This window comes from Balaenoptera physalus (assembly GCF_965194825.1).
Source record: "Balaenoptera physalus genome assembly, chromosome: 18".
Taxonomy (NCBI): domain Eukaryota; kingdom Metazoa; phylum Chordata; class Mammalia; order Artiodactyla; family Balaenopteridae; genus Balaenoptera; species Balaenoptera physalus.
This window is the reverse complement of record NC_138899.1, coordinates 48,318,269-48,332,632: the sequence shown is the minus strand read 5'-3', so window position 1 is coordinate 48,332,632 and position 14,364 is coordinate 48,318,269. Positions and strand designations below refer to the sequence as shown.

Here is a 14,364-nt window from a genome sequence, read left to right as displayed (position 1 = left end):
AATTTCCATAAAGTAGAAGTATTACAAACAATTACTGATTACAATGCAATAAAACTAGGTTTTACTACCAAAAGCAAAAACAGCCTCTTTCACCTGGAAACTTAAAAATTGATTGAACAACTCCTTGGTAAAAGGGGAGCTAGAACAGAAAGTCCAGAATTGGACTTCCTGTTTAGACAGCAAAACAATGGAAACTTAGTATATGGCAAAGGTAATGTATCAGTCTGGTTCCAGTAAGGAGAGTGAAACCAACATGGTAACTTGAACAGAGAAAATTTCATATAAAAATTATGAACTGTAACAGGTGATTGGAATAATGAGGAGTTCTAAGAAGCAAAGAGAATTAAAAAAAATATAGCAATAGAGGATATAAGGAGCAGCTACTACGCCTGAGGAGGAAGAACTTGCCTTGTCCTGGGGTCTGAGATTCATTCCTCATTGAAGAGGGTACTGAATGGAAGAGAAGTTGCTGTGGTCCTGCACTGGCAGAACCTGCTGGAAATCACTCCTTTGGAACTTCTAAATCTACCTTCTAAGGTGTCAGGGAAAGCTGGTCACAGGGAAAGCTGGTCATAGGTAGTTTAAAAAGATTTTCTGTATTTACCTACATGTTTACCATTTCAGATGCTTTTAATTCTTTCCTGTGGTTTCATCTTGTATCATTTTGCTTAAGACCAATAACCTCTTTTAGCATTTCTTGTATTGTGTGTCTTTTAGTGGTAACGTCTCTCAGCTTTTATCTAGGAATCTCTTATTTCATTTTCCTTTTTGAAGGATATTTTCTCTGGCTATAGATTTATAGGTTGTTATCTCTTTCAGTTATTTAAAGATACGGTTTTATTTTCTCCAGAATGAATTGTTAGTGGAAATTCTTATATTTTTTCTCAGTATATAATGTCTTAATTCTCTCACTTCTATTAAGATTTGTTCTTTATTATTTTTTCCTCCAGCAATTCAACTGAGATGTGCCTTGCTGTTGTTTTCTTTGTGTTTATTCACTGTGAACCCCACAGTGTTGAGCTTTTGCATCTTTGGTTTGGTATCTTTCATCAGTTTTGGAAATTATGCAGGTGTTATCTTTTCATACGTTTCTTCTGCCTCATTTTCACTTCTGTTTCTTTTCTAGGACTCCACTGACACTTCATGTTAGACTCTGTTATCTTGGATTTTCCATTCTGTTAATTTTCTACCTTTTTTCTTTTTTTAGTTATCTACTTCCTTTTTAACCTATGTTCAAGTTCACTAATCCTTTCCTCTTTTGTGTCATGTGTACTGTAAAGCCTATCTATGAATTCTTTATTTCTAACTTGTATTTTTTATTTTTAGCATTTCTATTTTGTATAGTTTATATATCCTTTGAAAATTCTCAGCTCTTCCTGCTTACTGTTCAGTTTTTTCCATGAGATCATAGCTAGTTTCAAGTTCCTGCCAGTTTTGACATTTGCTTTATCTATGGTCTGTTTCTACTGACTATTTCATCTCTTGATTGTTATATATATATATATATATATATATATATATATATATATATATATATATATATATATACACAAATATATATATATTATATATATATTTGTGTATATATATATATATATATATATATATTTGCTTTATGGTATGCCATATAATTTTTGATTGCAGGCTAGACTTTGTATAAAAGAACTGTAGAAAATGAAATAAATAGTATTCATTTCCATACCCTTCTTCTAGATTGGGGAGAGGGGTGGGATGGGGAAGCCTGAGGTAATGAGATTTGAGGTTATGATGGCTTTTTTTCAGTGTTAGTTTGAGTCAAGTCACCACTGGTTTCAGGTGCTTTGAGGATAGGATCACAATTTTCTCTTCAACAGGACCTGGGATCTTAGCAGTGTTAACTTCCAGAGTTCTGTTCTTGCTTCAGCTAAGCTGCCAGCTATGAAACTGTGGGAGATCTGTTTCTCTGTTTTGCTGCCCAGCTAGCTCTCAGATTCATGATTCATGTTCTACTTTCTATGGCTCTGTAAGCCCTGTTGCCTGTTTAGTCTCTTAAAGCCTGGAGAGCCTTGGAGTAGTTTCTTTCAGCTCTCCTATCTCACTGCCTGTAGTTTAAAGCTTGGAGTGCCTGGAGATGTGGGAGTGAGGAAGATAGGAGGAGATGAGAAGTTCTTGCTTCTCTTTTATCCTGCCCATAGTTATTTGCAGTTGAAAGCCTGAAGTGTTCAGAGGGTACCTCTCAGATACCCTGCTCTGGACCCAGCCTTCTGCCTTCTGTACCTAAAAGCCCAGATTGCCTCTGATGGACTTTCTCTCTCCACCACCCCCCCACCACCTCCCATGCCCCCTCTTCCCCCACCTCCAGCTTTTGGCATACAATTCTTGAGCACTTGGTAAAAACCTGTGTGAGAGTTGGCCATTAATTGCAGACTTGCTTGTGGCTGTAAATCCTTGGGATTCTTATCTGTGAAGCCAGACTGTATGTGGCTGTAAAAAGTTGAAAGTCTGGCCGATTTGTCTTTCTTCAAGTGTGGTAAATTCCTCTTTCTTCAGAAAGAATGGAACAATTTTGTGTCTCTTTTATGAAGGACTCGCCACTCTCTAGAATTTAGTTCATGTAAATTTCTTTGTGTCCTCATTGCTCTGATGGGTTTAAAAACCTGTGATTTTGTAGTTTATTCAATTTGTTTTGTTCATTTGGTTGAGAGTGACGGTCTCTTGCTGCTTTGTGGAACACAGTGTTTCTCTTTATATTTCTAATTTTGTAGAACTTTCTTAATGGTAAAAGAATGTGGAATTAATAACCAATGAATCATCCTCTTAATTTTTAAAATTTCCTTACAGTTTCCTTAAATGTTTCAAGTTTTGTACACTTGAAGCAGAATATTGACTAGGTCTACTCTTAATTTGAAAAAAACGAAGGCTAGCTCATTGCCCTAGAATATCACTGAGCAAAGCAATGTTATTTTGAATGTATCTCTTGATAATTGTGACATGGAGGTTCTGAACAGGAAGCTACTTGGTCATGTTGTCCAATCCCTTTATTTTACCCATGGGAAAATATCTTTATGTTCTAGCCGGTCATAATGAGTTTGAGTGTGTTATCTAGTTATCTATAGCCATTGCTTTTTTGTCTTTTAGCACAATGTTTATATGTTTTAGACTTCTACTTTGTAATTTTTATCTGTGGTGAATATTTTGTTTATTCAGACTTTAATTTGAATTTTAAAATGTTTAGAAAAGACAGATTATTCCTCTGGAGTATTAATTATTAGTGTTTGTCTCTTCTGTAATATAAATGAGATATACATATAAATGGATTTGTGTTACATAGATATTTACTAAAACAGTACATAATATTGTGAATGTAGTGGGTTATTAAAATATAGATAGTAGTTATGAATAATATTTTCCTTTGAATTGTTTTATGCAGCAGAATATACATTTTCACAAAAATTGGACTTTGATATTAATTTTTTTATTGAAGTATAATTGACATACCATAATAGGTTCAGGTATACATTGTAGTAATTTGATATTTATATGCATTTTGAAATGGTCACCATGATGAGTCTAGTTACCATCTGTAGTCATAAAAAGTTATCGTAATATTATTGACTATATTCCCTATGCCGCACATTACATCCCCATGACTTATTTACTTTATAACTGGAAGTTTGTACTTCTTAATCCCCTTCACTTATTTCACCTGCCCCCAGCAATACTTTACTCCACCTCCATGTTTTATGTTTTTTACATCACAATTTACATCTTTTTATTTTGTGTACCCCTTAACATATTGTAGTTATAATTGATTTTACTACTTTAGACTCTTAACTTTCATACTAACTTTATAAGTGGTTGATCTACTACCTACTGTATATCTGCCTTTACCAGTGAGATTTTTTTCAGTGATATTAACTTTTGAGATATATGATTCCAATGCAAATAGTTTTAATTTCTTTTAATTATAAGAATAAGCTAATCTTCATTTCAGATATGTAACAGGTAGTTAGGAATGAGTGGCCACTTGTTTAGTCAGAGAAAGGTAAAAATATAAAGTGCAGTCTTTCAGGAATAGATGCCAGCACAAGTTTTGTTTGATAGTTTTATAAATGATTGAGAGTATAAGACAGCAGAAAAATTTTTAGGTTGCCAGAAGCTTTTCTAACTGGTAAAATGCTAATGAATTCATGGGAATAAAGATAAGGAGGATCTTTCAATGAGCACATATTTGCAATTAAAGGCTAAATCTTATTAAATATAAGATAAATATATTTTATGTATTTATTTAAACAAGTTACAGGCCCAGTCTTTTTTCTTCACTCTTTTCTAAGAAATGTTGACTGAGTTATAAGTGGCCTTAGATAACTAGAGTCTCATGTACCTTTTACAGAGAACATTTCAGTACTGTGACTTTTTTTTCTTGTATCTGCCATAAATATACTTACAGAATTTAAAGTTTCCTTCCACTTTCCTTCTACCTTCAGTTAGCTCTGCTTATTTCCTTCTGCCTCAAAACCTTTATGGTATGAAGTGAGGTATGATTACTGGGTCAGTAACCAGATGATACAGTTCCTTAGGCTAATAGAATAGTGTTCAGCCCTCCCTTCCTCTCTCCCTTCCTTCCTTCCTGTTACTTTCCATTTACAGTTATTATAAAATATTTCTATATTCTCTGTGTTTTACAATACATCCTTGAGCCTATCTTACACCCAATAGTTTGCACCTTCTACTCTCCCCTATCCCTATGTTGCCCCTGACAACTGGTAACCACTAGTTTGTTCTGTTTTCTGTGAGTCTGCTTTTTGCTGTATTCACTAGTTTGTTCTATTTTTTAGATTCTCCATATAAGTGATATCATGCAGTGTTTGTCTTTCTCTGACTTACTTCACTTAACACAGTGCCCTCCAAGTCCATCCATTGTTGCTGCAAATGGCAAAATTTCATTCCTTTTTATGGCTGAGTAGTATTCCACTGTATATATATGCCACATCTTCTTTATTCATTCATCTGTCAGTGGATACTTAGGTTGCTTCCATGTCTTGGCTATTGTAAATAGTGCTGCTGTGAACATAGGGGTGCATGTAATTTTTAGAATTAGAGTCTTCTCTGGATATATGCCCAGGAGTGGGATTGCAGGATCATATGGTAACTCTATTTTTAGTCTTTTTAAGGAACCTCCATACTGTTCTCCATAGTGGTTGTACCAATTTACATTCCCACCAACAGTGTGGGAGGGTTCCCTTTTCTCCACACCCTTTCCAGCATTTGCTGTTTGTACATTTTTCGATGATGGCCATTCTGAGCAGTGTGAGGTGATACCTCATGGCAGTTTTGATTTGCATTTCTCTAATAATTAGCAATATTGAGCATCTTCTCATGTGCCTCTTGGCCATTTGTATGTCTTCTTTGGAGAAATGCCTGTTTAGATCTGCCCATTTTTTGATTGGGTTGTTTGTTTTTTGATATTAAGCTGTATGAGCTGATTTTATATTTTGGAAATTAATCCCTTGTCGGTCGTATCATTTGCAAATATTTTCTCCCATTCAGTAGGTTGTCTTTTCGTTTTGTAGATGGTTTCCTTTGCTGTGCAAAAGCTTTTAAGTTTAATTAGGTCCCACTGGTTTATTTTTGTTTTTATTTTCACTACTCTAGGAGGTGGATCCAAAAAAATATTGCTGCACTTTATGTTGAAGAATGTTCTGCCTATGTTTTCCTGTAAGAGTTTTTTAGCATCTGGTCTTACATTTAGGTCTTTAATCCATTTTGAGTTTGTTTTTGTGTATGGTATTAGAGAATGTTCTAATTTCATTTTTCTACAGGTGGCTGTCCATTTTTCCCAGCACCACTTATTGAAGAGACTATCTTTTCTCCATTGTATATTCTTGCCTCCTTTGCCATAGACTAATTGACCATAAGTGTGTGAGTTTTTTCTGGGCTTGTTCTCCTGTTCCATTGATCTATGTGTCTGTTTTTGTGCCAGTACTATACTGTTTTGATGACTGTAGCTTTGTAGTATAGTCTGAAGTCAGGGAGCCTGATTCCTCCAGCTCTGTTCTTTCTGAAGGCTGTTTTGGCTACTTGGAGTCTTTTGTGTTTACATGCAAATTTTAAAATTATTTGTTCTAGTTCTGTAAAAATGCCATTGGTATTTTGATAGGGATTACATTGAATCTGTGGATTGCTTTGGGTAGTATGGTCATTTTAACAATATTGATTCTTCCAATCCAAGAATATGGTATATCTTTCCATCTGTTTGTATCATCTTCAATTTCTTTCATCAGCGTCTTAAAAGTTTTAGTAATAATTCTTTAGGCATTCTTTTACTGAGTTTGCCATTTCTCTCAGATACCATATTATTATGGTATTATTATTTTCTTATTTTATAAATGAGAGTAAAACAGTACTTTCCTCACAGGGCTTTTATGACAATTAAATGACATAATACATGGCAAATGATTAGTGTGCTATCTGACATTTAAAAGCACAGTAAATACTTGCTGATATTATTGTCGTCACAGTTGTTATCATCATTAGCATCATCATCATACCCACCCCATCATCATTTCCATTTGTCTGTTCTGACAATTACCATCATATTTTACACACTACTTCTTATCACATTGCATTTAAACTTGTGCAGTAGCCTCCTAACTGATACTATTACCTCCAGTTTCTGTCCCATCCATGTGGTTTATTTACACTTTTCAGACAAATCTACCTAAAATAGAATTTTTAATCAGGACACTGCCCAGTTCAAGAATATCTCTCCATTGCTCATATACTTAAATCTTGCTTTGGTATTTAAATAACTCATTTTACTTATTTAAACTTTATAGTAGGTTTTTATTAAATATTTGTTGAATAAGTTGAATCAATGGTTCTATTATAGCACTTAAAAATTAAGTTACAGTGCAGTTTCAGTGTATCTGTGGTTGATGTTAGTATTGTTTTCATTTATGTAAATTTTTTCTTGTAAAAGGTAATCATTGATTTTTCTAAATGTAATTGTTTCTAAACATGATTGTTAGAACTTCTATCAAAGTAATGTATCTTTATAGTTTAAAGAAAAATAAAATGATACTGAAGGACTTGTAACGAAAAACAGTAGTTCCTGGCCTAACCATCTCTCTCCCCCTCCCCCATCCTACTTTAACTCTTAAATATTTCTGATGGTTGTTGTTTTCTTTTAATATAATATGCTTTTATCAAGTTGTCTTGACTTTATAAGTTTTAATTTTATTTATCTGCCATATATGAATATTTAGCCTTGTTCTATGATTTATCTGTCCTCTCTAATAAATTATATTATTATTTTTAGGAGCCCATTACTTGCTTCCCTTCTTACTTATCTGTATTTATATAGTATCAAGGTAGATGATATGTATATTTTGTCATGTAACTACAATTAAATCATTCTTATTTTCGTAACTGCTTGACACTGTAGCTGCAATTAAGTTTATAGTGTTTTTATTAATATGACTATAAATTTTCTTTTTAAAAAATCATGTAAATAAGCTCTGATTTTATATTCTTTCTTAAACAGCCTTTTGTATCTCCTGGAGTTTCTAATTCCCGTTTTTTTTTTTCCTTGCATTGCTTGGTATTATCATTTCCTTCAGTTCTTTTAAGATAATGGTTCTCAATTAACAGCAATTTCTCCAACTCTCTGCCTCCTTCAGGACACTTGGTAATGTCTGGAAACATTTTTGGTTGTCCCAACTTGGGGAGTGCTACTAGCATCTAGTGTGTAGAGCCCAGGACTGCTGCTAAACATACTGCTCTGCACAGGGCAGCTTTCTTGGGTTGGGTCCATTTTCTGGTTTTGTTCACTTTCTTAGTTTATTTCATTTCCTCATTAGATTACAACCTTATGGAATTTAATTTCCTATGAATGGATAAAGGTAAATTTCCTGAGGTATTCCATATCTGAAACTATATTTTGCCCACACACCTGAATGATATTTTGGATAGCTATGGGGTTATAAGTGGAAATCATTTTCTTTCATCTTTTTGAGGACATTAATCAGAGTAAATTTGGTGTCAGCCTCACTCTTCTTCCTTCTTGCCTTTTTCCCCCTTCTTTTTATTTTGTCTGTAAGTTTTTTAGTATTCCCTCTCTATATCCCTTGCATTCTGAAAATTCATTTACATGTCTGGGGTCCCCCCCCCCACTTATTGTATTGGGAATTCTCCTTTCTTACTGGGTTTTCTCAAGTCATTAATTATGTCTTATGTTTGCTTTGGGAAATTCTCTTATTTATTTTTTTCTTTGCTAGTTTCTTCAGTACTGCTTTTTGTTTTTAGAACTTTTATTAGGTGGATATAGAATCCCCCTGGATTAGTCCTTTACGTTCTCTTCTTTCTGGAAATAAATAAAGCAGAGAGATTAATATACTAAAATCAGTGTTTTCAATACCCAAAATTGACTATTGTTAGCTGGTTCAATGACTTCTTTTTTTTTAATTTTTAATAAAAAAGGAAAGTTTCAGATAGAAGTTCCCTTTACCCACATGTTCAGTCTGATCGCCTTCTTTCCCTTTCCAGAAGCAACCCTGTTATTTTTGCATGTATTCTCTAAGGTCATTAAGGAGTGTATTTATCTATATGTGTGTAAATAAATAACATGTAGGACTGCTTAGTAGATAATTTAAGAATTTATATAGTTACTGTTTTACAGCCTGTTTTTCTGTCTTCTGTCCATGCTGGTGTATTTAGATCTATTTGTAAGCTCCCATGGACAGTGCCTTTGTCTTACTAACTGTGGAATCCCCAGCACCAAGAACAGTATCTGGCATATAGTAGGTATGATATATGTATTTCTTTTATTTTTTCTTAACTTTTTTTTACTCTTTTAAAAATTTAAAATAATTTCTTATTTTTCTTTATTTTTTTAACATCTTTATTGGAGTATAATTACTTTACAATGTTGTTTTAGTTTCTGCTGTATAACAAAGTGAATCAGCTATACGTATGCATATATCCCCGTATCCCCTCCCTCTTGTGTCTTCCTCCCACCCTCCCTATCCCACCCCTCTAGGTGGTCACAAAGCACGGAGCTGATCTTGTGCTATGCGGCTGCTTCCCACTAGCTAGCTATTTTACATTTGGTAGGGTAGTGTATATATATCAACACCACTCTCACTTCATCCCAGCTTACCCTTCCCCCTCCCCATGTCCTCAAGTCCATTCTCTACATCTGTGTCTTTATTCCTGTCCTGGCCCTAGGTTTGTCAGAACCATTTTTTTTTTTTTAGATTCCATATATATGTGTTAGGATATGGTATTTGTTTTTCTCTTTCTGACTTACTGCACTCTGTATGACAGACTCTAGGTCCATCCACCTCACTACAAATAAATCAATTTCGTTTCTTTTTATGGCTGAGTAATATTCCATTGTATATATGTGCCACATCTTCTTTATTCATTTATCTGTTGATGGACATTTAGGTTGCTTCCATGTCCTGGCTATTCTAAATAGTGCTGCAATGAACATTGTGATACATGACTCTTTTTGAATTATGGTTTTCTCAGGGAATATGTCCAGTAGTGGGATTGCTGGGTTGTATGGTAATCTATTTTTAGTTTTTTAAGGAACCTCCATACTGTTCTCCATAGTGGCTGTATCAATTTACATTCCCACCAACAGTGCAAGAGTCTTCCCTTTTCTCCACACCCTCTCCAGCATTTATTGTTTCTAGATTTTTTGATGATGGCCATTCTGACCGGTGTGAGGTGATACCTCATTGTAGTTTTGATTTGCATTTCTCTAATGATTAGTGATGTTGAGCATCCTTTCATGTGTTTGTTGGCAATCTGTGTATCTTTTTTGGAGAAATGTCTGTTTAGTTCTATCACCCACTTTTGGGTTGGGTTGTTTGTCTTTTTGATATTGAGCTGTATGAGCTGCTTGTATATTTTGGAGATTAATCCTTTGTTAGTTGCTTCATTTGCAAATACTTTCTCCCATTCTTCAAAATGTTGATTCTTCCAATCCAGGAACATGGTATATCTCTCCATCTGTTTGTATCGTCTTTAATTTCTTTCATCAGTGTCTTATAGTTTTCTGCATACAGGTTTTATGTCTCTTAGGTAGGTTTATTTCTAGATATTTTACTCTTTTTGTTGCAATGGTAAATGGGAGTGTTTCCTTAATTTCTCTTTCAGAGTTTTCATCAGTAGTGTATAGGAAAGCAAAAGATTCTTGTGCATTAATTTTGTATTCTGCAACCTTACCAAATTCATTGATTAGTTCTAGTAGTTTTCTGGTGGCATCTTTAGGATTCTCTATGTATAGTATCATGTCATCTGCAAGCAGTGACAGTTTTATTTTTCTTTTCTGATTTAGATTCCTTTTATTTCTTTTTCTTTGACTGCTGTGGCTAAAACTTCCAAAACTATGTTGAATAATAGCGGTGAGAGTGGGCAACCTTGTCTTGTTCCTGATCTTAGTGGAAATGGTTTCAGTTTTTCAGCATTGAGAATGATGTTGGCTGTGGGTTTGTCATAAATGGCCTTTATTATGTTGAGGTAAGTTCCCTCTATGCCTACTTTCTGGAGGGTTTTTATCATATATCTGTGTTGAATTTTGTCAACAGCTTTTTCTGCATCTATTGAGATTATCATATGGTTTTTATCTTTCAGTTTGTTAATATGATATATCACATTGATTTGTGTATATTGAAGAATCCTTGCATTCTTGGGGTAAAATCCACTTGATTACAGTTTACGATCCTTTTAGTGTGCTGTTGGATTCTGTTTGATAGTATTTTGTTGAGGATTTTTGCATCTACGTTCATTAATGATACTGGCCGTAGTTTTCTTTTTTTGTGACATTTTTGTCTGGTTTTGGTGTCAGGGTAATGGTGGCCTACTAGTATGAGGTTGGGAGTGTTCCTCTCTCTGCTTATTTTGGAAGAGTTTGAGCAGGATAGGTGTTAGCTCTTCTCTAAATATTTGATAGAATTCACCTGTGAAGCCATCTGGTTGGGCTTTGGTTTGTTGGAAGATTTTTAATCACAGTTTTAATTTCAGTGCTTGTGATTGGTATGTGTATATTTTCTGTTTCTTCCTGGTTCAGTCTCAGAAGGTTGTGCTTTTCTAAGAATTTGTCCATTTCTTCCAGGTTGTCCATTTTATTGGCATACAGTGGCTTGTAGTAATGTCTCATGATCCTTTGTATTTCCACAGTGTCAGTTGTTACTTCTTCTTTTTCATTTCTATTTCTATTGATCTGAGTCTTTTCCCTTTTTATCTTGATGAGCCTGGCTCATGGTTTATCAATTTTGTTTATCTTCTCAAAGAACCAGCTTTTAGTTTTATTGATCTTTGCTATTGTTTCCTTCATTTCTTTTTTGTTTATTTCTGATCTGATCTTTATGATTTCTTTCCTTCTGCTAACTTTGGGGTTTTTTTGTTCTTCTTTCTCTAATTGGTTTAGGTGTAAGGTTAGGTTGTTTATTTGAGATATTTCTTGTTTCTTGAGGTAGGATTGTATTGCTATAAACTTCCCTCTTAGAACTCCTTTTGCTGCATCCCGTAGATTTTGGGTTATCGTGCTTTCATTGTCACTTGTTTCTAGGTACTTTTTGGTTTCCTCTTTGATTTTTTCAGTGATCTCTTGGTTATTTAGTTGTGTATTCTTTAGCCTCCATGTGTTTGTAATTTTTACAGGTTTTTTTCCTGTAATTGATATCTAGTCTCATAGTGTTGTGGTCGGAAAAGATACTTGATATGATTTCAATTTCCTGAAATTTACCAAGGCTTGATTTATGATCCAAGATATGATCTATCCTGGAGAATGTTACATGAGCACTTAAGAAGAAAGTGTATTCTGTTGTTTTTGAATGGAATGTCCCATAAATATCAATTAAGTCCATCTTGTTTAATGTGTTATTTAAAGCTTGTGTTTCCTTATTTATTTTAATTTTGGATGATCTGCCCATTGGTGAAAGTGGAGTGTTAAAGTCGCCTACTATTATTGTGGTACTGTCGATTTCCCCTTTTATGGCTGTTAGCATTTGCCTTATATATTGAGGTGCTCCTATGTTGAGTGCATATATATTTATAATTGTTACCTCCTCTTCTTGGATTTATCCCTTGATCATTATGTAGTGTCCATCTTTGTCTCTTGTGACAGTCTTAATTTTAAAGTCTATTTTGTGTGATAAGAGAATTGCTACTCCAGCTTTCTTTTGATTTCCATTTGCATGGAATATTTTTTTCCATCCCCTCAGTTTCAGTCTGTATGTGTCCCTAGGTCTGAAATGGGTCTCTTGTAGACAGCATATATACGGGTCTTGTTTTCATATCCATTCAGCCTATGTCTTTTGGTTGGGGCATTTAATCCCTTTACATTTAAGGTAATCATCGATATGTATGTTCCTATTCCCATTTTCTCAATAGTTTTGGGTTTGTTTTTGTAGGTCTTTCCCTTCTCTTGTGTTTCCTGCCTAGAGAAGTTCTTTTAGCATTTGTTGTAAAGGTGGTTTGGTGGTGCTGAGTTCTCTTAGCTTTTGCTTCTCTGTAAAGGTTTTAAATCCTCTGTCGAATCTGAATGAGATCCTTGCTGGGTAGAGTAACTTGTTTGTAGGTTTTTCCTTTTCATCACTTTAAATATGTCCTGCCACTCCCTTCTGGCTTGCAGAGTTTCTGCTGAAAGATCAGCTGTTAACCTTATGAGGATTCCCTTGTATGTTATTTGTTGCTTTTCCCTTGCTGCTTTTTTTTTTTTTTTTTTTTTAAACTTTTGGGTTTTATTTATTTATTTATTTATGGCTGTGTTGGGTCTTCGTTTCTGTGCGAGGGCTTTCTCTAGTTGCGGCAAGCGGGGGCCACTCTTCATCGCGGTGCGCGGGCCTCTCAGTATCACGGCCTCTCTTGTTGTGGAGCACAGGCTCCAGACGCGCAGGCTCAGTAATTGTGGCTTACGGGCCCAGTTGCTCTGCGGCATGTGGGATCTTCCCAGACCAGGGCTCGAACCCGTGTCCCCTGCATTGGCAGGCAGATTCTCAACCACTGCGCCACCAGGGAAGCCCTCCCTTGCTGCTTTTAATATTTTTTTCTTTGTATTTAATTTTTGATAGTTTGATTAATATGTGTCTTGACGTGTTTCTCCTTGGATTTATCCTGTATGGGACCTATCTATGCTCCTGCACTTGATTGACTATTTCTTTTCCCATATTAGGGAAGTTTTCAAGTATAATCTCTTCAAATAATTTCAGCCCCTTTCTTTCTCTCTTCTGCTGGGACTCCTATAATTCAAATGTTAGTGCGTTTAATGTTGTCCCAGAGGTCTCTGAGACTGTCCTCAATTCTTTTCATTCTTTTTTCTGCTCTGCGGTGGTTATTTCCACTATTTTATCTTCCAGGTTACTTATCCATTCCTCTTTCTCAGTTATTCTGCTATTGATTCCTTCTAGAGAATTTTCAATTTCATTTATTGTGCTGTTCATCATTGTTTGTTTGCTCTGTAGTTCCTCCAGGTCCTTGTTAAACGTTTCTTGCATTTTCTCCATTCTGTTTTTAAGATTTTGGATCATCTTTACTGTCATTACTCTGAATTCTCTTTCAGGTAGATGGCCTATTTCTTCTTCATTTGTTTGGTCTGGTGGGTTTTTACTTTGCTCCTTCATTTTCTGAGTGTTTCTGTGTCTTCTCATTTTGTTTAACTTACTGTGTTTGGGGTTTCCTTTTTGTAGGCTGCAGGTTTGTAGTTGCTGTTGTTTTTGGTGTCTGCCCCCAGTGGGTAAAGTTGGTTCTATGGGTTGTGTAGGGTTCCTGGTGGAAGGGACTGGTGCTTGTGTTCTGGGAGATGAGGCTGGATCTTGTCTTTCTGGTGGGCAGGACTGTGTCCAGTAGTGTGTTTTGGGGTGTCTGTGAACTTATTATGATTTTAGGCAGCTTCTCTGCCAATGGGTGGGGTTGTGGTTCTGTGTTATTAGTTTTTGGCATGGGGTGTCCAGCACTGGAGCTTGCTGGTCGTCGAGTGGAGCTGGGTCTTAGCGTTGAGATGGAGATCTCTGGGAGAGCTCTCACCAATATTTCGTGGGGCCAGGTGGTCTCTGGTGGTCCAGTGTCCTGAACTTGGCTCTCCCACCTCAGAGGCTCTGTCCTGACAGCCGGCCAGAGCACCAAGGCCCTGTCAGCCACATGGCTCAGATGAAAAGGGAAAATAAGAAGAAAGAAAAAAGTAAAATAAAATAAAGTAAAATGAAATAAAGTTATTAAAATAAAAAAATGGTATTAAAATAAAAAATAAAAATGTAATTAAAAAAAGTCACCAAACCAATAAACAAATCCACCAATGATAACAAACACTAAAAACTATGCTAAGATAAACATAAAAATCTGAAACTAGTTAGTCACATACAGCAAACCCTAAGT

General features: G+C 35.2%; 1 protein-coding gene across 6 annotated transcripts in view; it reads left to right on the top strand.

The window, feature by feature from the left end:
* Positions 1-14,364, top strand: part of TDRD3 (tudor domain containing 3) — a 223,456-nt gene that overhangs the window by 34,939 nt on the left and 174,153 nt on the right. For 4 of the 6 annotated variants that reach the window (XM_082435825.1, XM_082435826.1, XM_082435827.1 and 1 more), the window contains one exon: positions 8,698-8,784. The exons of the other annotated variants lie outside the window; for them this stretch is intronic. The gene's annotated coding sequence lies outside the window, so the exon portion shown is untranslated. Of the gene's footprint in view, positions 1-8,697; positions 8,785-14,364 lie in introns of those variants that run through there. 6 annotated transcript variants of the gene reach the window in all.